This window comes from Peromyscus maniculatus, chromosome 21, assembly GCF_049852395.1.
Source record: "Peromyscus maniculatus bairdii isolate BWxNUB_F1_BW_parent chromosome 21, HU_Pman_BW_mat_3.1, whole genome shotgun sequence".
In the NCBI taxonomy this organism is placed as follows: domain Eukaryota; kingdom Metazoa; phylum Chordata; class Mammalia; order Rodentia; family Cricetidae; genus Peromyscus; species Peromyscus maniculatus.
Window position 1 is genome coordinate 11,385,203 of NC_134872.1, and position 20,927 is coordinate 11,406,129.

At 49.0% G+C, this 20,927-nt stretch overlaps 1 long non-coding RNA gene across 2 annotated transcripts; it reads right to left on the minus strand.

Annotated features, from left to right (window-relative positions):
- Positions 1-456: 456 nt before the first annotated feature.
- On the minus strand, positions 457-15,945 carry LOC121824681 (uncharacterized). Of its 2 annotated transcripts, XR_013046904.1 has the most exons (3): positions 15,620-15,880; positions 13,096-13,393; positions 457-1,970 (listed from the first exon to the last, which is right to left on the minus strand). It is a non-coding gene; the product is annotated as an uncharacterized LOC121824681 (long non-coding RNA). The 2 variants fall into 2 exon arrangements; XR_006066606.2 differs by lacking the exon at positions 457-1,970 and having other exon boundaries at positions 13,182-13,393; positions 15,620-15,945.
- Positions 15,946-20,927: the final 4,982 nt, after the last annotated feature.

Consider the following 20,927-nt stretch of genomic DNA (forward strand, 5'->3'; position numbering starts at 1 on the left):
ACCAGTGCCCTCCCCTGGGCCATGGAACACAGAGGTGTGGCCGGCATGGGTGTGTCCCCGTTAATCAAAGTTTCCATTGTTTTAATCTTGTCTGCTACAGAATTTGAAGAGTAAGGAACCGTTCATATCCGTGGACTCCGGCTGTTACAGACAGAGCAGCGCTGTGGACAGCTGACACACGCTAGTTCCACAGTTCTCATCGTCGGAAATGGAAGTTCCAGGACTCAGTGGCGCCCCTGTCACATCCCCCTTCTTCCTCCTCTCACCCCGAGCGACCGCTGCACCAGTCAGCCTCTCTGGTGCCATGACAACACCTGGCACGGGCAGCCTGAGGGAGAGGACTTGCTTTGCCTGCCGCTGCCGAGGGTGCAGTGCATGGTGGTGGGGAGGGTGAGGCAGAACGTAGAGGCTGACACCATGGAAGCCAGCAGGCAGAGGTGAGGGTGCCTGCCTACCACACTTTTCTCCCATCTGCCTTTTGCCCTATCCATGCCCCCAGCCAGTAGGGGACAGTGCCACTGTGTGGAAATGCCCCCTCAGCACACCCACACAATTGAGACTGAGCACCACAAACACTAAGCAATCCACTTTCTGTCTCTGGATTTGTCTCCCGTAGATATTACACACATCAGTCTTGTGACAAAATGCCCGAGACAATCAGCTTACTAAGAGAAAATGTTTACTTGGGCTCACGGTTTCCTGGTCGCTCGGCCCTGTTGCTTTGGGCCCATGGCTCAGTACATCACAATGAAAGCAGCGTGGGAGTGGAAAGTCTCGCTTAACTCATGGCAGATGGGAAGCAAAGAGAGAGGCTGGAAGGGCAAGGGTACCAAAATCCTCTGTGACATGTTCCCAGTGACTTCGCTTCCTCCCAGGAGCCCACTCCTACCACCTCCCAATAGTGATTACACACTGTCAACCAAGTCTTCACAAAAGGGCCTTCTGAGGGATGCTTTTGCTTTTTTGAGGTAGCTTCACTATGTAGCCCAGGCTAGCCTTGAACTTGGACCGATCCGGCCTTAGCTTTCTGTTTTAAAAATATCTATTTACTTATTTATTTGTGTGTGTGTGTCGGGGCATGGATGTACCATTGTGCATGTGTGGAGGTCAGAAAAGAACTTTAAGGAGTAAATTCTCACCCCCCACCCTCTTGTTTCTGCTATGTTCTCCAGGCTAGCCCACAAGCTTTTGGGTGATTCTGCCATCTCAGCCTCCCGCCTTGCTATGGGAGTCCTGGGATGGCAGATATGAACTATCGCGTTCAGATTTCTGTGGGATTCGGAGGTGGGTGGAGCCTCTGGCTTTCAGGCTCAGGTGCTTCTGCCACCACGTCACCATGCCCTCTCCCAGGCCCCTGCCTCAGCTTTCTGAGTGCAGGGATGAACTTGAGCCCCACCCCCACCCCTGGGGCACATTTCAAATCCAAACGACAACCAGAAAGGACCAGCAGGTCTCTGAATCAAGCAGCTCTTTGCAATCAAAGCATCCCTGGTTCAGCCAGGCCTGCAGCCCACTCCATCCCAACTCCCCAAGGCCAGGACTTTTGGGAGCCAGCAGCGGTCCTGGTGTGGTGGCCAGCTACAGAGATACTATTGGTGGCACCTGTGACATCCTGTTGGTGGCACTGGAGGGATTGTGGGGTCAGATAGTACCAATGACAAAGAGAGGGGATGGAGAAAGGAGAGAGAGGAGACCTCATTCAGTGGAGGGTTAGAAGCGGAAGGCAGGACGATTCTTGCCCCACCACACCTGCCTCGGTAGACCTCCAAGATTCTGATCACGTGAGTGCCTCAGTCTCACTGAAGGCACCGCAGGCCTGTTTCATGGGTCACACAGCCCAGTCTGCCCTCACCAAGTAGCGCTGACCTGGACTTGGAGACCCTGTCAAGCTGGGAAGGGATCCCACAGTGATGATTGAGAGGAAGAGCCAGGGGAAGTCACGTGGTATTGGAGCTCCTCCCACAAGGCACCTATGGAAACAAGTTGGTATGGTGTCAGGGTGGGGCAGGTCTGTTTCTGGACCTTCCTGGAATGCTGTCTGGTTTGTGGTTATTGCCCTGTGACTGCGTACTGTATGAAGCTAGTCTAGGTGGGTGTCCCCAGCACGGCTCTGTCTCTCACACAGCACTAGGGGTACTCGGGTCCAAACTCCCTTTTCCTCTGCCATTCCCAGTCCCCATTCCAGCACTCACTATACCAGCTATACAGGAACCCCGCCTAAGCCCCAGCAAGGCTCAGGCCTGGCGCCTTGTAGGGGTAGCCCCTTCCCCGGGTGCCCTGTCCAGGAAGAAGCTGAGTGACCTAGTGCAGGGGGCTGGCAGCCCTGGTGCCGGCACATGTTCTCTGTCAGATTAGATAGCCCTTTCCATTTGCTTGCTGGGCATGAGGCTGGAGGAAGTCAGACTTAAATGCGAGTGCTGAGCCTGTCCAGGAGTGAATTATTCATCAGGAAACATCTCAGGAGATCCATATGGCTTTGGAGCTTTGATTTTCCCATGAATCACTAGATGCCAGCAGGTGACCTGGCAGCTTCCAGCTACAGCATGCCAGGCAGGTTTGGGGATGACTGTACCCCTTAGGTGGTGGACCCCAGGTGAGTGTGACAGATGTCACATTTCACTGCGGGGCTACCTTCTCTCTTTCCCCCGCCGATCCCCTCCTCTTCACTTCCTCTTCTCTTCTCTTCTTCCCTCCTCCTGCTCTCACTCACCCTCTCAGTGGAGAGTGAGTCCAAAGTCCCACACCCGCTAGGCAAGAACTGCCACTGAGTCATATCCCCGGCCTAGCTATCAGAGAGGAGCTATCAGAGGGGACATAGGGCCCCACTTGGCAACCGAGGGGGACCTGAGTGTGAATCTAGAATAATTTGGGAGCTAAGCCTCTGGGCATCTCTGTGGGGCACTGTCATTATTATGCTAATTGATTGTGAAGACCCATCTTCACTGTGTGTGGGGCCATTCCCTGGTAGGAGATCCTGGACTGGATAGAGAATGGGAGCTGAGTAATAGCATGCATTTTTCATTACTGTCTGTTACTAGTTATAGATGTGTGGTAGTTTGAATGTAATTGGCCCTCATAAGCTCATAGGGAGTAGCACTATTAGGAGGTGTGGCTTTGCTGGAGTAGGTATGGCCTTGTTGGAGGAAGTGTGTCATTGTGGGGGCGGGCTTTGAGGGTTCCTATGCTCAAGATGCTGCCTAGTGGCTCAGTCCACTTCCTGTTGCCTTCTGATCAAGATGTAGTAGCACTTTCAGTTCTAGCACATGTCTGCCTGCACACTGCCATGTCCCAGCATGATGATAATGGACTGAACCTCTGAAAACTGTAAGCAAGCCACCCCAATTAAAAGTTTTCCTTTATAAGAGTTGCTGTGGTCATGGTGTCTCTTCACAGCAATAGAAAGTGAGATAGGCCGTAATATGACCAGTTGACGACTGTAACCTGGAATTATGAGTTACACCCTTTCCCCTTAAGCTGACTTTGTCAGGGTATTTTATCACAGCAACAGGGAAAGAAATCAACTGAGGCAGAAGTTGGTACTGAGATGTGGGACCATTGTGATAAACTGGACTGTGTGGCTTTTATGGCATAGGACTGTTTTGTGACTAGAATGTGGAAGAGTTTGGAACTTGGGTAAGAAAAGCTGCTGAATGCTGTGGGCAGAGCGGAGCGGGCCATTCTGATGGGAGCTTGGAAGACGGTAGAGTTAAAAGGAGCAGAGATGGTGGAAGCCTGGCTCAGGAGGTGTCAGGGTTGGTCAAGGACTCTGTCAGGAACTGAACAAGGAGTTGTTTCTGAGACAGGCGGGCCGAAATTGTAGCTTCATTCTGCCTGTGTCTGGAGAACCGGAGTGAAGTTGAATTTAAAAATAATGGATTGATTTGTCTAGCAGAGGGAATTTCAGGATGGCAGACCACTCAGGCTGGTGCTGAGAAAGCAGCTGTGATTGTTAGAGATCAGCACCATTACAGGGACGTCTCCTGTGCTGTGCTGGCACCGTAGGAAACCTCGCCCACCACAGGCTCCATCCTGTTTAGCTCCAAATTTATTTAAAGGGAAAAAAACCTTAGCTGAAAGGTTATCTGTCCTTCAGAAGAAACTGCCGAGGAAAATGTTTCCCTAGGGTCAGCACACACGAGTTGATGGAGCTTGGGGCGGGGGGGGGGGGGGGGAGCAGTTGGAGCAGGTCAACCTCCATCTTGAGATGGTGGCAGAGCTTGCAGCATCATCTATGTGGTAATGGTTTCGCAGGCATGGAAGATGGATATTGAGGTGGTCATGGGAAGCAACTGAGGCCAGTGTGTGACAGGGTTGGAGTCCATGCCAAAAGGCCCAGAGAGGCTATTGAATGAAGCTGTAAAGGTAAAGCCTAGGTGGCAGTGGGGTCCTAGGATATTGGAAATGCTAGGATCATGGGACATGCACTGAGGAGAGCTACAGGAATAGGATAGAGCTGGTCCAGAAGAACCAGTGTGTGCTCAGTACAGCAGAGCTGGAGGGATGAGGGCCGGGGCTACCTAAACCTTTTATAGCCCAGGAGTCCAGTTGACTATATTACAATACCCAGCAATACCCAGATGCCAGACATGGAGCTGCAGAATTTAATGTTTGCTCTGCTGTAGTTTGGTCTTGTTTTGGCCTACCTGTTCTCTCTCTCTCTCTCTCTCTCTCTCTCTCTCTCTCTCTCTCTCTCTCTCTCTCTCTCTCTCTCTTTCTCTAGGGTCTTACTATGTAGTCCTGGTTGGTCTTGAACTTGCTGTGTAGAGCAGGCTAGCCTTGAACTCAGAGGTCTACCCGTCTCTCCTCTCCAGTGATGAAATTAAAGGGTTTAATTGTTCCTACTATAACCTCATTCTTCCCTTTGGGAATAGTATTGTTTACTCTGTGCTATATGTTGAAAGGAGGTAACTTGATTTTATTTTTATAGGACCTCACAGGAGAATTGGATTTTTAAAGTATTGAAATTGCTAAAGACTCTAGGGACCTTTGAAGTTGTACTGAATACATTATAATTTATGAGCTTATAAGGAGTAGTAGGTTAGTTATAGCTTAAAAGTGATGTGTTTGGGTGTTGTCTTAGGGTTTCTATTGCTGTGAAGAGTCACCACGACCATGGCAACTCTTATAAAGAAAACATTTAACTGGGGTGGTGGCTTACAGTTTCAGAGGTTTAGCCGTTATTGTCATGGCAGGGAGCATGGTGGCTGGGAGTGTGGTGGCGTGCAGACAGACATAGTGCTAGAGAATTCTACATCTAAAGGCAGCAGGAAGTTAACTGAGACACCGGGTGATATCTTGAGCATATATGAGACCTCAAAGCCCACCTCCACAGTGACACACTTCCTCCAACGAGACCACACCTACTCCGACAAGGACACGCCTCCTAATAGTGTCACTCCACTCCCTTTGGGGACCATTTTCTTCCAAACCGCCACAGGCGTCAAGTTGACAAGGGGGGAGTTGTGAGGGTCATAGTGTTGAGGTGAGGCAGGCCCCCCAGTGCCGAGGAGCCGCTCTGAGCTGTCCGCAAAGCCCCATAGGCACAAGTCCAGCGCCCGTGTGTGGAGGGCATCTGGGCAGTGAGTGGATCCCAGATTGGTGCTGAGGGCAGGCTGCCTCTTTGGGAAGGAACCTCATCCCTACAGTGCCTGTGCCGTCAAGGAGGCTGGGGCACCTCCAACCTGGTCATCAGCAATGTGCTGCTCTCCTTCATGGCGGACTGAGTGTGTTCTCTCCGGAAATGTGAGTAAATATCCATTCGCTAAAGACAGCGGAATTCACCATCTTCCCAACTTCCTAGGTATCTTACTGCTTGTGGTGGTTCTCAACCTGTGGGCCATGACCCCCTTGGGAGAGTCTAGTGACCCTTTCACGGGGGTCACATATCAGACACCCTGCATATCAGATATTTACATTACAATTCATAACAGAGGCTGGAGAGATGGCCCAGCGGTTAAGAGCACTGGCTATTCTTCCAGAGGTCCTGAGTTCAATTCCCAGTGACCACATGGTGGCTCACAACCATTTGTAATGAGATCCGGCTCCCTCTTCTGGCCTGCAGGTGTACAGACAGACAGAACACTGTATACATAATAAGTAAATAAATCTTTAAAAAAAATTTCCTAACAGTAGCAACCACGGTGCTAGGGTTTATCCTACTCCTCCAGCTCTTCACTATGGCCCTGCTGTGTTATTTTGTGCCCTGTGTGTCCTCTCTTGACAGGCCACGTATGTCCTTCAGGGGCCCTGAGTGCCTCCTCACATGCATACAGGTGGTATCTGTTTAACACAGCTCTGTAAAGTCGGTGACTCCCATATTCTGAGATGTTATGAAAGCAACGGTGAATACTGTGGTAGTCTTAATGCCTTCTATCTGCTGAATGTCTATTTGGGGACCGTCCCCCATCGTATATCCCAGGGAGGGTGCAGGTGTCACCTGGCCCATCAGAGCCTCCATCCTCCCTTTCACAGACTGGGTAGAGGAGGTGCATGTAAGCAAGCTGTCCGAACCCTCTTAGGGTTCTTGCCAATGACACCCAGGTGAGTGGCACCGCCCTTTCCCTGTCCCATAGGGGACCCCACAGGACACCAAAACAATAATAGTACAGACGCGAGAAGATGAGCTGTGTGTGCTGTGAGGGTGGAGCCAGAGAAGTGACCCAAGACCTGTGGAGGATTCCAGAAAATTATTTTCTTTAGACACATAAATTGTATGTGTGCGAAGATGGCGGAGACAAGCAGACGCAGGTAGGCCTGTGGCAGCGGCCCGCGGAGGTGCAGACAGGGACATTTAGACCTGGTGGCAGCTGGCGGAGACATTCAGGCCCAGCGGCGGCCCACAGAGGTGGACAGGCCCTGTGGCAGAGATAAGTAGACGGAGGTGGACAGCCCGGCGCCGGCGGTTGACAGAGACATTCAGGCCCAGCAGCAGCCCACAGAAATAGACAGGCCACGTGGCAGAGACAGGCGGACGCAGGTCGGCGACCCGCGGAGGTGGACGGGCCCGGTGGCAGCGGCTGACAGGGACATACAGGCCCAGCGGCGACCGGCGGAGACATACAGGCCCCGTGGCGGTCCGCAGAGGTGGATGGGCCCGGCAGCAGTGACAAGCAGAGGTAGGTAGGCCCACAGTGGCAGCCGGCAGAGACATACAGGCCCGTTGGGGGCCCGCAGAGGCAGACACACCCAACGGCAGCTGACAGGGACATACAGGCCCAGCAACAGAGACAAGTGGACGCAGGTGGGCCTGTGGCGGTGGGCCACAGGGGTGGACAGGCCCGGGGAAGGAGAGGGGCGGACACAGCTTGGAATGGGGACGCCCCTAGCCCCAACACCTGGGGAAGAGGCTATCTCCGTGGGTCAGAACCAGGGCGAGTCTGGACACTCCGTCTGGGGACAACCCAGGGCCCAACTGCTGATCCTGTGAAACCCAACAACTTGGAGGTGTTGGTGAGACTACCCTGCTCAGCTGAAACCCATCTGGGAGAGGATTCAGATGCCTACAGTTTGAAGTCTGAAGAAACAAGATCAGCTGAGGAGTTGACAAATGAACAAAACGTGACCTGGGAACACAGAAGAAGGCGCTACCCAGCCACTAAACCAGATCACCAGAATCATAAGTATATACTTCACCGACTGAAATCAGCTGTCCCTGAAGAAACAGCCCAATAGCACCAATTTAACCAAGAACCCCTACTAAACCAAGACTAAAAATTAGAACAAGAGAGGCACTCTCAGACACAGACACCACCTGCACCGCACAGAGGAAAAGATGAGTAGACGCCAGTGCAAAAATACAGGCAACAACATAAAGACCTATATGGCAACATCAGAACCTAGTGATTCTACACCTGCAAGACCTAAACATACCATGACAGGAGAAACAGAAGAAATCAACCCTAAAAATGACTTTAAGAAGATGATAGAGGCCCTTAAAGAAGAAATAAAACATTCCCTCAACGAGGAAATAAAAACTTTCCTTAAAGAGGAAATGAAAAACTGCCTTAAAGAGGAAATAAAAACTTTCCTTAAAGAGGAAATGAAAAACTCTCTTAAAGAGGAAATAAAAACTTCCCTTAAAGAGGAAATGAAAAACTCCATTAAAGAGGAAATAAAAAACTCCCTTAAAGAAATGGAAGAAAAAACGAACAAAAAATGGGAAGAAATCAAATCAAGCCAAGAAAAAGCAATTAAACAGATGAAAGAAACATTCCAAGATCTGAAAAATGAATTTGAGACAATAAAGAAAACACATGCTGAGGGAATGCTGGAAATAGAAATCCTGACTAAACGAACAGGAACTACAGAAACAAGCATAACCAACTGATTGCAAGAGATGGAACAGAGAATCTCTGACACTGAAGACACGATAGAGAAAATAGATACGTCAGTCAAAGAAAATACTAAAGACAAAAAAGTCGTAACACAAAACGTCCAGGAAATTTGGGACACCATGAAAAGACCAAACCTAAGAATAATAGGGATAGAAGAAGGAGAAGAATACCAACTCAAAGGCACAGAAAATATATTCAACAAAATCATAGAAGAAAACTTTCCTAACCTAAAGAAAGAAATACCTATGAAGATACAAGAAGCTTATAGAACACCGAATAGGCTGGATCCAAAAAAAAAGTCCCCTCGCCACATAATAATCAAAACACTAAACACACAGAACAAAGAAAAAATATTAAGAGCCGCAAAGGAAAAAGACCAAGTAACATATAAAGGTAAACCCATCAGAATAACACCAGACTACTCAATAGAGACTATGAAAGCTAGAAGATCATGGACAAATCTCATGCAGACACTAAGAGACCACGGATGCCAACCCAGACTATTATACCCAGCAAAACTCTTAATCACCATAGGCGGAGTAAACAAAATATTCCAGGATAAAACCAGATTTAATCAATACCTGTCTACAAACCCAGCCCTACAGAAAGCACTAGAAGGGAAAATTCAACCCAAAGAAGCTAAACACATCCATGAAAAATCAAGCAATAGATAATCCCACACCAACATACACCACAGAAGGACAACACAACACAACCACAAAAAAATAACAGGAATTAACAATCACTGGTCATTAATATCCATCAATATCAATAGTCTCAACTCACCTATACCTGGCAATCTCTGAGCAGGCTTCAGATTTTGACAGTTGATGAAAGATACGACAAGCATTAATGTGTAGGTGAAAAGCTTGGTGAAATTCTGAGTGAAGTTTTAGTTAAAGTTGGTTGAACTTGGGATTGACTGGGAGGCCAAAGATTTAAAAAGCAGAAGATTCTCTCAAGACACAAGTTGTGTGATAATAGTGTGTTTTGTGTGTGTGAATGACAATTTGTAAATGTTGAATTCTAGGCTTCGACAATCATTGTCAGTGCAGATCAAGCTGATGTTGAGAAAGATGCATCACAAGTACAGGCTGGAGGCTGGGGGGCTAGATGGTTTTGAGGAAGAGTTCTTGGTGGACTCTTTCATGGAACAAAGGGAAGCAATGCCTTCTGGGAAATGAGCTAAGTTTTAATCTAGTCTTTAAGATTAAAAGTCGAAAACAAAAATATTAAGGAAAGGAAAACCTAATTGATCTTTGAAGTATTGTTATGTGGAATTGAGTGGGACTTTTGAGGCTTTTCTTCCAGAGAACAAGGACTTGGTTGTCAGGCCTATGTTAGGCCTAAACCTTGGTGCCATGTAGTTGTACTTAAATCATTTCAATGGAAAGTGTCTTAGTGATTGGAACTTCTAGTGCAGTTTGGAGTTCTTCCATTTGAAAAATGTGATATTTGCATGGGATTGTTTGAATTTTGTTTTCTAGTCCCTCCCCATCACCACCCTCATAGTCTGAAGGTAGATTTTTCTTTCGATAAAGGAACAAAAAAAGTGAACATCTTGTTTGTAAATGGGTATCTAGTAGCTAGTGGTAAACTTGAAATGGTAGAATTCTTTAAAGCCTAATTCTAGGTAGCCTTAAGAAAATGTATCTTAATTATTTTTGAACCTGTATTCACCTTGTTTTTTTCAAATATCTTAAGTTATATTTTCTTTTTCAGAGCTGCTTCTTATTTGGGGCTACTTTTTTTTTTTTTTTTTTTAATTGAGGCGTAATTCATAAAAGGGTATATTGTTTTGATGAGACTTTTTACAACTGTGGCTGGATGTCTTTCTTTAGTCTTCCAAGAAGGGCCATTTTACTTTTTTAGAGTTACTTTTTAAAGTCATGAGATCAACAACTTGGACTACTATGCATGTAAGTGCTAATGCAAATTAAAGCCCAAGTTGACCTCCAGCAGCAGTTCATTCTATGTTGACAGTGAGAGAACACTTTGCCTGTTTGGATACTGTTACTCGTGGACTGAAATGCTAAAGAAACCCCTCCCCCTATTTTGTTTTTTGCAAAAATCAAGGTATATTCTAGGGTTTCCTGGTTGACCTCAACAGATAAACTGAGATGATAGTTTTAGTTCAGAATTGATCTGAATGTAGATTTACAGTCTACGTGTACAGCTGGATAAGTGAGATCGCTTTCACAGTTCTGCATGTATCCCATCGGCTCCCCATTAGTCACTGAACTCTTAAAACTGGTATTGTAACATTACCACAATGTTTTGCGCCAATTTTATAAACTTTACAGTGCAATATGTGTTCCTTTTCTGAGGCAAACCAAAGGTATATTTCTCAAGGTTCTGCTGCTATCAGCAGCGTTGATGGAGGATTTTTTTTTCATTTCTAATAGATAGAAATAAACCAGAAAAAAAGAAGAAAAAAAAAGTGGTGGAGGAAAAGGTGAACACAGCAAGAATACTCAAAAGGGCTGAGAGTTGCAAACGCCAAGAATGGCTTTGCATAGTAAATGGAATAGAACAGCTCTGAACTATAGCTTACTTTTCCTGGTTTGGTCTCACAGAATGATTGAATGCTTTTGTACAAAAATCAGAGCCTTAAAAACAAGGATTTGGTGAGATTGTAAAATGGTGTGCCACTTTGGCAAAACAGTTTGGTGGTTGGTCAAAATGCAAAACATTGTTACTCTGTTACTCAACAATTCTACCCTTAGGAATATATCCTCAAACTACTGAAAATGTGCACCTATGAAACATGTACATGAAGGTTTACAGCAGTGTGTTGCTAATAGTAAAAAAGTTAAAACAACTCAAATAGCTATCAAATACTGGAGAGAAATAAAATGTGGCTTATTCATACAATAGAATATTATTAAGACATAAAAATGAATGAGAAACTGACAGATTAAATGACTTTGGTGAACCTTCATAATTTCATTTGTAGATCTTTCCATTTCTAATTTATAAATACATTTGGGGTTATAAATTATAAATGTACTGCCTCCTGTCAACATTGTATACTTCTATTTGATGATTTCTGTGTCAAACATTATATGGAAATGTTTCCAAGTATTTTCTGTATTAACTGTGAATGAATAGAACAAAATAAATTGCCTGTGATGGAAAAATAAAAAAAAAAAAAATAGTACAGACGCACAATGAGCACCGGAAGTGGCCCAGCATCACTGGTCACTAGGGAGGCGTACAGTGAGACTGCAGAGTGCCACCCATTAGGAGTGCCGCTGATAAAACAGACAACTGCAAGAGTTGCGGCAACATGGTGTCCTCGCGGACAGTTGGGGTACTAAGGACATCCCAGGAGGTCCCATAGGAAAGGCTGGGATGAAGAGAGCCGTGCCGCGAGAGAGATGACAGAGACCCAAGTGTGGTAGATGAGACGAAAATCAAAGAATCCAAGAAGAGCGATTCCTAGCACTTGGGGAAATGTCAGCAGCCTGACCATGCTTGGCTGCCCCTCTGAGGTGGCATATTGTGTGGTTAGCTCGTGGAAAGCTTCCTGTCTCCAGGCCCAAGGCCAGGTGCTCGGCACCTTTCTAGTCAACTCTGTGTCAGTCCCAGGAGTGTTTCAGAGGGAATAAAAGAAAAACAACAAATAAATAAATAAATAAATAAATAAATAAATAAATAAATAAATAAAATGGCTCAAATGGATGGAATGCTCATTTCTCTAAGCTAGGCATTCCCAGGCTGCACACAGGCTCTGTGCTCCTCTTAATCCTAGTTTACAATCAACCTCAATAATTGGATGCTAATTCATAGTCCCAGGAGGCATCTCACCTGCCAGGTGTCCCCTCTGTATTCCAGACGACTAAAGAGAGGGAAGGAACATTATTTCCAGAGTGGTCAGTTAGACTGGAGTGCCATCCTGCTTCTGGATGGCTACAAGACTAGCCCAGAAATGGTGAGTGAGTCACTCAGACCTGGGGCGATCCCGGGCTGGTACACTCTGTGTTCTGAGGGCCTCTCTCCTCCCCAGGAGCCAGGTCACGCTGCCACCCTCCAGTGTCTTTGGAACAAAATGAAGAGGACATTACTGATTCTCCCTGAATTCCAGAGCGCTGGGGTGGTGTTGAGGGACTCATGCTGCCCTGACTGGGTCAAGGACCACCGTGTCACTGATTTATCCCAATGTGACTGGGATCACGGAGCAGGGTTTGCTTTGTGGTCCATGTTTTGTCAGGCAGAGTTTTAGCAAGTGTGCAGAATGTAGTGGCTGGGTTTTGGCCCATTTCTTGGGGGGGACATCAGGCCATGCCCTACAGAGAGGGCTCAGGAAGGTGTGTGTGTGTGTGTGGCAGTGGCAAGATGGGGACATGCTTCTGGGACCCTTGGAGGCCTGGGTGGGTCTATTTGATCCTCACCAGAGTACATCTCCAGCCGGGCTTCTCTTCTGAGAGCCTGGCCGGGCTCCTCCCCTCCGGGGAGCTTTGTGCGAGGTTAATGAAGCTCTTGACAGCTCAAGATCTGGAACTAATGTGACAAGGGGTGCTGAGGACAAAGGACAAAGGGGTCTTTAGTGATGTCCTCACCATAATAGCCCTAGCTGGGACTCAGCCCTGCGTCAGCTTCACAAGGATGCACCCCACATCCTTCAGACTGGAGCAGATTGCCGCCCTTACACAGCCTGTGTAGCCTGCTTCAGCTCACCAGGACAGGACCCTGTTTTGACAGCAACAGGCTGGCAAAGCTCGGCTCACTGTCTAGCCAGTGGTCCCCTGGCCCAACCAACCTGCCTCCCTTGGCACTGCCAACTTGGCAGGGCTGCTCTGTGGTCTTGTCTTCCCTCCAAACTGGACAGTGTCAGACCCTGAAGGCTCCATTGGAAACAGCTTTACTGAGCCCGGAGCCATCTCCACGGGTGATGTCCCGGTCAGGGCACAAATGTCAGGGTCTATAGTTCCTAGGAGGGTTGTACTCGGGCACCGCTTCACAATTGCAAAGCATATCCCGTATCACAGGAATCCCTTCTGCTCCCATGTTCTTTTCCTTGTCCTTCCATGGTTATCTTCTGAGAGTCGACCTGTGACCTGCATGAAAGTCACTGAGTCAGGAGCCTTGTGGCACTACAGCCCAATCGTGATACCCATCTGATGTAATCCCTGAAGCTGGCCCCCCTGACCCATGGGGAGGAGGGAGACTTGTGCAAAGATGAAGAAGTCCTGGGCTAGGACAGCTGCCGACACCAGAGACCAGAGGGCCAGCCTCAGCAGGCACCAGCCAACCCCACGGGGACCCCCAAGCAGGGCCAGCAGTGGGCAGGAAGCAGCCTCCCACGCGGCCCTGGTACATGGCCTCTGACGGAAGCTTCCCAGACCTCAAGAAATTTTGCTAGAAGTCTAAGAAAAGTGGTGCTCCTGCCTCCTAAAATCCTGAAAGCATACTGAGTGGTCACCTCAGAGGTCAGAGGGCAGATGTCAGGACCTCTGTTAAGCCTGAAGGAATGGAGAGAGACTATTGCTGGTCCGCAGGGTCCCTGGAACCAGCCCACCTCAGCCAATAGGAGCGGGGCGTCCACCCTAGCAATCCTCCAATGAGGTTACATCAACTTTCGGGAGCGGGGTGCGTTTGTCTCCCTCCAGCCCATCCAACCTGCCTTTGTTAAGGGTTCGTGGCTTGAAAAGTAGGCCGCTCTGGGCTGGTTGGGGAGGGCTTGGACCCCACGCTATGGAGCTGCTGGGCAGACTGGCTGCCTGGCTGGAGGCATTTGATTTTTCTGACTCAGATGTGTATTTATAGCAGACAGCAGCTCCAAGGACGCACTCTCCTCTGTGGCGGGAGCTCTGCGGGAGCATCAGACAGCGCCGTCCTTTCCCTGCTGTGCTGAGAAGATGCCTGCCCAAGGGGGACAGACGGAGGGCTTGGAAATGGGGCCGCTTGGGCCACAGAGGGACAGCAGCCCAGGCGCAGTGGCCAACTGTGTGTCCCACGTGGTCAGCAGGATGCTGCCTCTCTGAGCACCTGCTCACTGTCCCTCTACCTGCAAACCAGTCCTTCGCCACATGGGCCCCGTCTGTCTGTCCTGGGGACAGTGAGTGGAGACCGTGTTGCCCTGTGTAGACAAGGCCAGTCCCTCCCTGGGTGTTCCCCATTAGTGAGATGGGGACTGGTGGCACTTACTCTGTGTTTGTTCCCCTTGTGAGGGTCCTGCTCCTCCTGATGGGAGATGGGTGGGAATGGGCAAGGCTACCGAAGTGCTTGTCTGGGCTCAGTCCCTCAGCTTTAGGGTGACCTCATAGAGCATCCTTCCTCTATGTTCCCCAGTTGTCCCTCTGTGGCTACATAGAGGAGGTAGCTGGAGGAGGGTTGGGAGGCCCCCAGCTGACAGACATTGGCAAGGCAAGGCAATAGTCCTAGTGTCTTGGAGCCTGAGTGCTGAGACAGGAAGCTCATTCCTCCCAGCCCCAGGCCCTAGCCAGCTGTGTTCAAGGAGAAACACCCCATCCCAGGGTGGAGGAGTAGGCCCCTGTCACTGACCCCCAATCCAAGAGGGCATGCCCAAGCATCCCATTCTGTTCCCCACACCTTGCCCTTACTTGGGCCCTGCAGGGCACATCACTGTGGGCTGAGCCACAGAGAATCAGCAGTGAGGTTTCTCAGTGTTCAGCTTTGCCAGAGGAACGGAAGCCCCTGTTCTGTTCTCAGGCCATGGGAGGTTTGGGGGTCCCCTCACCCAGAGAGGCCCGACCTCACAAGGCATAGGGGATTACTGGATGTCTTGGTACACGCCCAAACCGGTGCTGCCTGTGTGTGGGGAACACCACTGCCCCATGGAGATGTTAGGACAGGGACAGGGCCGTCTGCAGCAGCCTTGCAGCCCGTCCTGCGTCCTGCGTAGCTATCTGACAGCCCCTTCATAGAGAGACTTGCAGCCACAGAGTTCTTGGCCACGACCTTCGTGTCTTAGGAAATGTCGGGTTTTGGGCTTATTTTTAGCTGCAGGAATGTGACGTTTGATAGTATTTGGGTTTTTAAGAGGGGCCAACTTCATGATAGAGTTGTGTCCCTTGACCCCATGCCAGCCCCGGAGCAGTCATGACTAAACGTAAGGGTGGCAGTCCCCCCCACCACCACTGGAAAATGCAAGCAATCCTGATCTGTCCTCACAAAAGAAGCTGTGTTCGAGCCCCACGTCTCTGACCAGGAGAAGCCGGATTCTGCTGAGTCCAAACAAGCATGCTTCAGGCTTCTTCTGTGAGTTGTCCACTGCAGGATCTTGTCTCCCCAACCCCGAGGAACTGCTGCTGAATACTTACAGTCTGGTGACTTCAGTCGTGCCCTGGAAGGCAGCAGAAAGACAGGCAGTCAAGGACATCTTTAGGTGTTTGAGGAAGAGAAAACAGACTCTGTAGCCATACAGCAGAAAGGACTTCTGGGGAGGTTTGCAGGACAGTTGGCTCATCTGAGAACTCCCCCAGGGTGCTGAAACTCCATCTCACAACCCTCTCCTCAGGGGACCCTCAGCCCTTCACTCTGGCATGTTTTATGTGTGACTCCCGGGTGCCGCACTCTGGACTTTGCACTGCCCATCTGTCATGCACCTGTCTACCACATGGGTTGACAGCTTGCCTCAGGCCTTCCATTCGATAAGCTCAGCATTTCTTGACCTGGCACCCATCACAGAAACAGGTTCCTAAGAGCTGAACCAAATATAAGTTAGTAAGGAACTAAAGGGGAAAAAGTAAATGCCAAGTGATCAAATAATACAATCAATAGATGGGCAAATGAATTGAACAGACAGACCATGCTTAAAAGAAGAAATACCAATAGCTAATAAATACACCAAAAAGCTTTCATCCTTAGCCACCAGGGAAATGCAAATTAAAACCACTCAGCAAGTTGACCTCACCCATCAAAATGGCTGCTGTTCAGAAAAGTAAGAACAACAGTACTGATTAGAGGTGGAGAGAAAGAGAGCCCTGCACACTGCTTTGGGACGTGTAAAAGAGGCAGCCACTACAGAAATCTGCAAGGAAGTTCTCCAAAAATAGAACTACCAGACAGCCCGGCTATACCACTCCTGGGGCCCTTCCTCAAAAAAAAAAAAAAAAGTCAACAAAGTCAGCATTCAGTAAAGGAAACCCCCAGAACACCTGTGTTTATCATGGCGCCATTCACAACAGCCACGCTACAGAACCAGCCTAACTGCCCACCGTGGAGGGATGACCAGGAAAATGCATGTAACACACAGTGAAGTATTAGTCAGCCATGAAGGAGAATGAAGTCATTGTACTTGCAGGAAAAATGGGCGGAACTGGAAGTCATCATGCTAAGTGAAATGATCCAGACCGATGAAGACAAACATCTCATCTCTTCTGTCACGTGTGGAACCCAGACTAAAAATAAACACATGAAAGTGGAAGGTGGATAGTTAAGAAGAAAGGGGCCACTGGGAGAAGGGGGCAGGAGAGGGGTGGTTATGGGCAGAGTGGGTGATACATGTGTGTAGAGATGTCACAATGAAACTCATTATTTTCTACAATTAATATATGCTAATAAAACATCCCAAAATGAACTAATATAGCCCCTGCTGCTATGGCTTGAACGTTTAAAGCTTCTGTTGTCACCGTGTTTAAAGATGGAACATCCCCAACAGAGAGATACATCTACAATACAACCTCAGGGAACATTGCGGAAGAGGGGCCAGAGCGATTTAAGAGCCAGATGATCAAGAAATTGACCGTGAGACTGTGTTTCCTAGTAATCTCAGAAGCTACATCCATAGTCCACCAACATGGCTGCCTAAACATGAGCTGAGCAAGGACAACAACAATAGACATGCCCAAATAGACAGGGGGATGACCATGAGTCCTCAACCCTATTCAAAAACTACAGGCAACCAAGGAATGCCTAGAGTGGGAGAAACAGTCTTCCCTGGGGAAGAGCACACCCATTGGTTATCCAACGCCAGATAGTCAGCTTTGAAAACATACATATAAGTGACATTATTCAGACTGAGCAGGTTGTCTTTGGGAATACATTGAATGTACATATACATAGATGCATGCAATCACAATGAATGAAAAATAGGCCATGAATTTGAAAGAGAGCAAGGAGGTATACATGGGAGGGTTTAGAAGGAGGAAAGGGAAGGGAGAAATGATGAATTATATTACGTTTTCGACAAATAATAAAAGAGACAGAGTAACCATTCCACACCCAAGCTGAAAGCCAACTTGGGTCGAGGGAAGGCTCTGCTACAGTCTGAGGGGACAGGGATCACTGGCTAAGGATGCATGCCCTATCTCGGGAGGCTTTACAGATTCTAATAAAGCATGGAAGGTCAAAAGCCTGACGTAAGAATATTTGATGTCAGTGGTTCTCAACCTGTGGGTTGCGACCCCCATAGGAGTCCCATGTCAAATATTTACATTACGATTCATAAGAGTAGCAAAATTACAGTTATGACGTAGCAATGAAAATCATTTTATGGTTGGGGGGGGGTCACCACAACATGAGGAAGTGTATTAAAGGGCCTCAGCGTTAGGAAGGTTGAGAACCACTCTAGACTAGTCTCTTGCTCAGGGATAGGGAAGGAAAGGGAGGCCACAGTCTAGTCTGTGTACTAGAGTGCAGCGGAAGGAGCCTGAGCCGGGCTTCTCCTCCTCGTTTGGTTGCAAATCCATTTTCTGGGCTGACTGGAGAAGCTGGAGGTTAAATAACACTTTTGGCCTGTGAGCCAAATGAAACCTCTGGGAGAGGTGTAGGGTCAGTGCAGACTCGGCAAGCTCACACCCAGTGTGAAATGAGCTCTGCTCTTGACATTCAGCAGGGCTTGGTCTCAGACATGTCAGTCAATGTGTCCGTGGTCTGTCTCAACCTGTGGACACGACCTCACGTCAGAAGTGACGGCGCAGAGTGTCCGGGTCTTGACCTCACTCCGGTTACAAACGCCAGCAGCCTGCGTACTATGGAGGCTGCATTTCATCTCCTCCTGGCCACAGAACTTGGCACCGTGCTTGGGCCTCCAGTACTGCCCACAGCCCAGACCTGAAGCCAGCCAGCCTGTGGTCTGTTCTGCTTGAGAAGAAAGAGAATGTAAACAGCTTGATCCTTAAAATGCAAAAGTAATGCCCCAGCCCGGGAGCTGTGGTAGGCAGGGGATTGGACAGCAGGAGAAGGGAAAGAGGAGGGCGGGAGAGGGGAGGGCGGGAGAGGGGAGGGTAGAGCCACCCTCACTCAGGGACCCCAGGGAAGGCAGGATGGGAAGAGCAGAGCCGTATGAATTCAAGGAGACTAGGGTCTGGAGCATGGTTCAGGGGACCTTGGGAAAGGCAGGAGATGGGAAAGCAGAGTCATCCTCACTGAGGATCCTGGGACTGGGGTCTGGAGTCCTTATGCACCTGGCTGGCCAGGACAGCCCCATTCTTGTCTTCCCTCTCAAGGCGTTCAAAAGCAACAAAGGGGAAGCTGAAGCGTAGGCCTCACTGTCTGGAAACTGAGGCACTGAACTACCCTGATGGCAAACAAGGGCAGCTACTCTAGGGACCAAGGGAAAACCACTGGGAAGTGAGTTCACGGAGCAGCTGGGGGGCATCTAGAGAGCATCTAGAATGTGTCACAAACCACCAGGATCCCAGCATGGTGGCCAATGGGGAGCCAGGGGCATGGCAGAGCAGAAAGCCCAGGAGGGGACACAGAGCACACAGAGTAGGTAGGGTGGGTCCTAGGAGACCCCTCACACCTGATATGAGTGGGAACATCTGGGAAGCTACATAGAAAGGAACAGTGAGCCACAGTACCATCACACACAGCAGCAAGCCACGGCGACATCACACACAGCAGAATGCTTCCAGCCGCTCAAATACTTCATAGCTAAAAATGGAAGCTCAAAAGCATTCTCTAAAACCCAGAACATTCTTTGAAACTTCAGAATGTAAAAGGGCTTTTTGGATTATGCCATAAAACCTAGAGGCTCTTGAGTGGCTAATAAATTTGACCATGGCGGGGTGGCGGGGGTGGGGTGGGGTGGGGGTGGGAGCAGGGACCCGTTTCTGCCTGGTCAGCTTTGGTCATTAGTCAGAAGACAGACTGGGCTATGTCCTCATCTCACAGGCCAAGGCCTGTGATATGCAGAACTTCAGAATCAAGGAGAGGGAGAGAGAGATTGGGCCGAGAAGATGGTTCGTTCAGTAAAGTGCTTTATACAGCATGGAGATCTGGGGTTGATCCCCAGGTCCCGAGGAAGCTGGGTGTGGTGGTGTGTGCCTATAGCTCCAGTGATGGTGAGGCAGAGACAGGAGGATCCCTGAAGCTGATTGGCCATCCAGCCTAAACGGCAAAGCTCCGAGTCAGTGAGAGAACCTGTCTCAACCTGAGGAAGATGCTGATGTCAACATCTGGCCTCCTTCTTCCTCGGCCCACAAAGATGTTGTTACAGAACACATACGAAAATGTTCAGGAACCCAGCCTGATGACACAAGCCTGTTACGCAAGGCAAGGCAGGAGCATCATAGGTTCAAGGTCTGTCTAGGCTATAGAGTGAGTTCAAAGCCTGCCTGGTCAGTTTAGTGAGACCTTGTCTCAAAAATGAGAAGGGAAAGGGGCCTGGGGAAGTAGATCAGTGGTAGAGCGTTGGGTTCAGTCACCAGTCATCAGAGAACTAACTACCACAACCTAGGAAGAGGCCAGCTCAGGCCAGCCCATCTGACACCAAGTTAACCTAACTTTCATGGTGTGAAAAGGCATTCTTCAAGTCTGAGAGATTACTATCTTGCTCTTAGCCCAGCTGTCTGGGTCACTGGGCAGGGACAGTTCCAGCACGGTCACTGGTTAGTCTTGGTGGCCTGTGGACCCTGACCTGTCATGTCTGCCGCAGCATCTGGACCATCCAGGGCCACGGTCCCCCAGGAGTCATGGCTTATGTAACAGTGATAAAGCATTTCTACAGGCTAAACGCAGAAGGGAAGCAGCAGATGGCACAGGGCAGGACACCACTGGCCTGGCAGCTGGGGCAGGTGGGCACTGGCTCTGGGAGGACCAGAGCCTCAAGGGCATAGAGCTGTCGGGGCGCTAAGGGGGATTAGGTGTAGCCAGCCTCTGCGAAGTTCCCCGACCTTCGCTTGTGTGAGTGCTCTCCTGACCCAGGCAGCACAGGGCCCCTCTTTTGGAAGAGGAGTGTGGCAGCTGGGTGGAGAATGGGTTTTGGCTCTGCAGATGTTTATTTCCTGCCTGGAGACGGAGTCACATTTTACAGTTTAACCGAGTTACTCTCGTGTTTGAATTTATGAGAGGCGACAAATTCCCCACTTGCCACCTTAACAGCATCCCTCGGGCTTTGCTACCCTGCCCACAGACAAATTAAAGCCAGCTCAGACTTAAAGGTTGGAGGGTTTTGTTTTGTTTTGTTTTGTTTTCATTTGTCTGCTCTTCTGGGCCATTTTGGGAAGAAAAAGGGAAAATAACAAAATCATAAGTAATGGGGCAATCATCTCTGGCCACACTTAGTTTGGAATCTCAGAAATGCTGGGAGCTCCGTGCTGTGACCTTACCCGGTGACGAGGCCACCTTCCTTCTGGAAATGCCGTGGCTTTCGGGTGAGAAGCTGCTGTTCGCTCACACCCC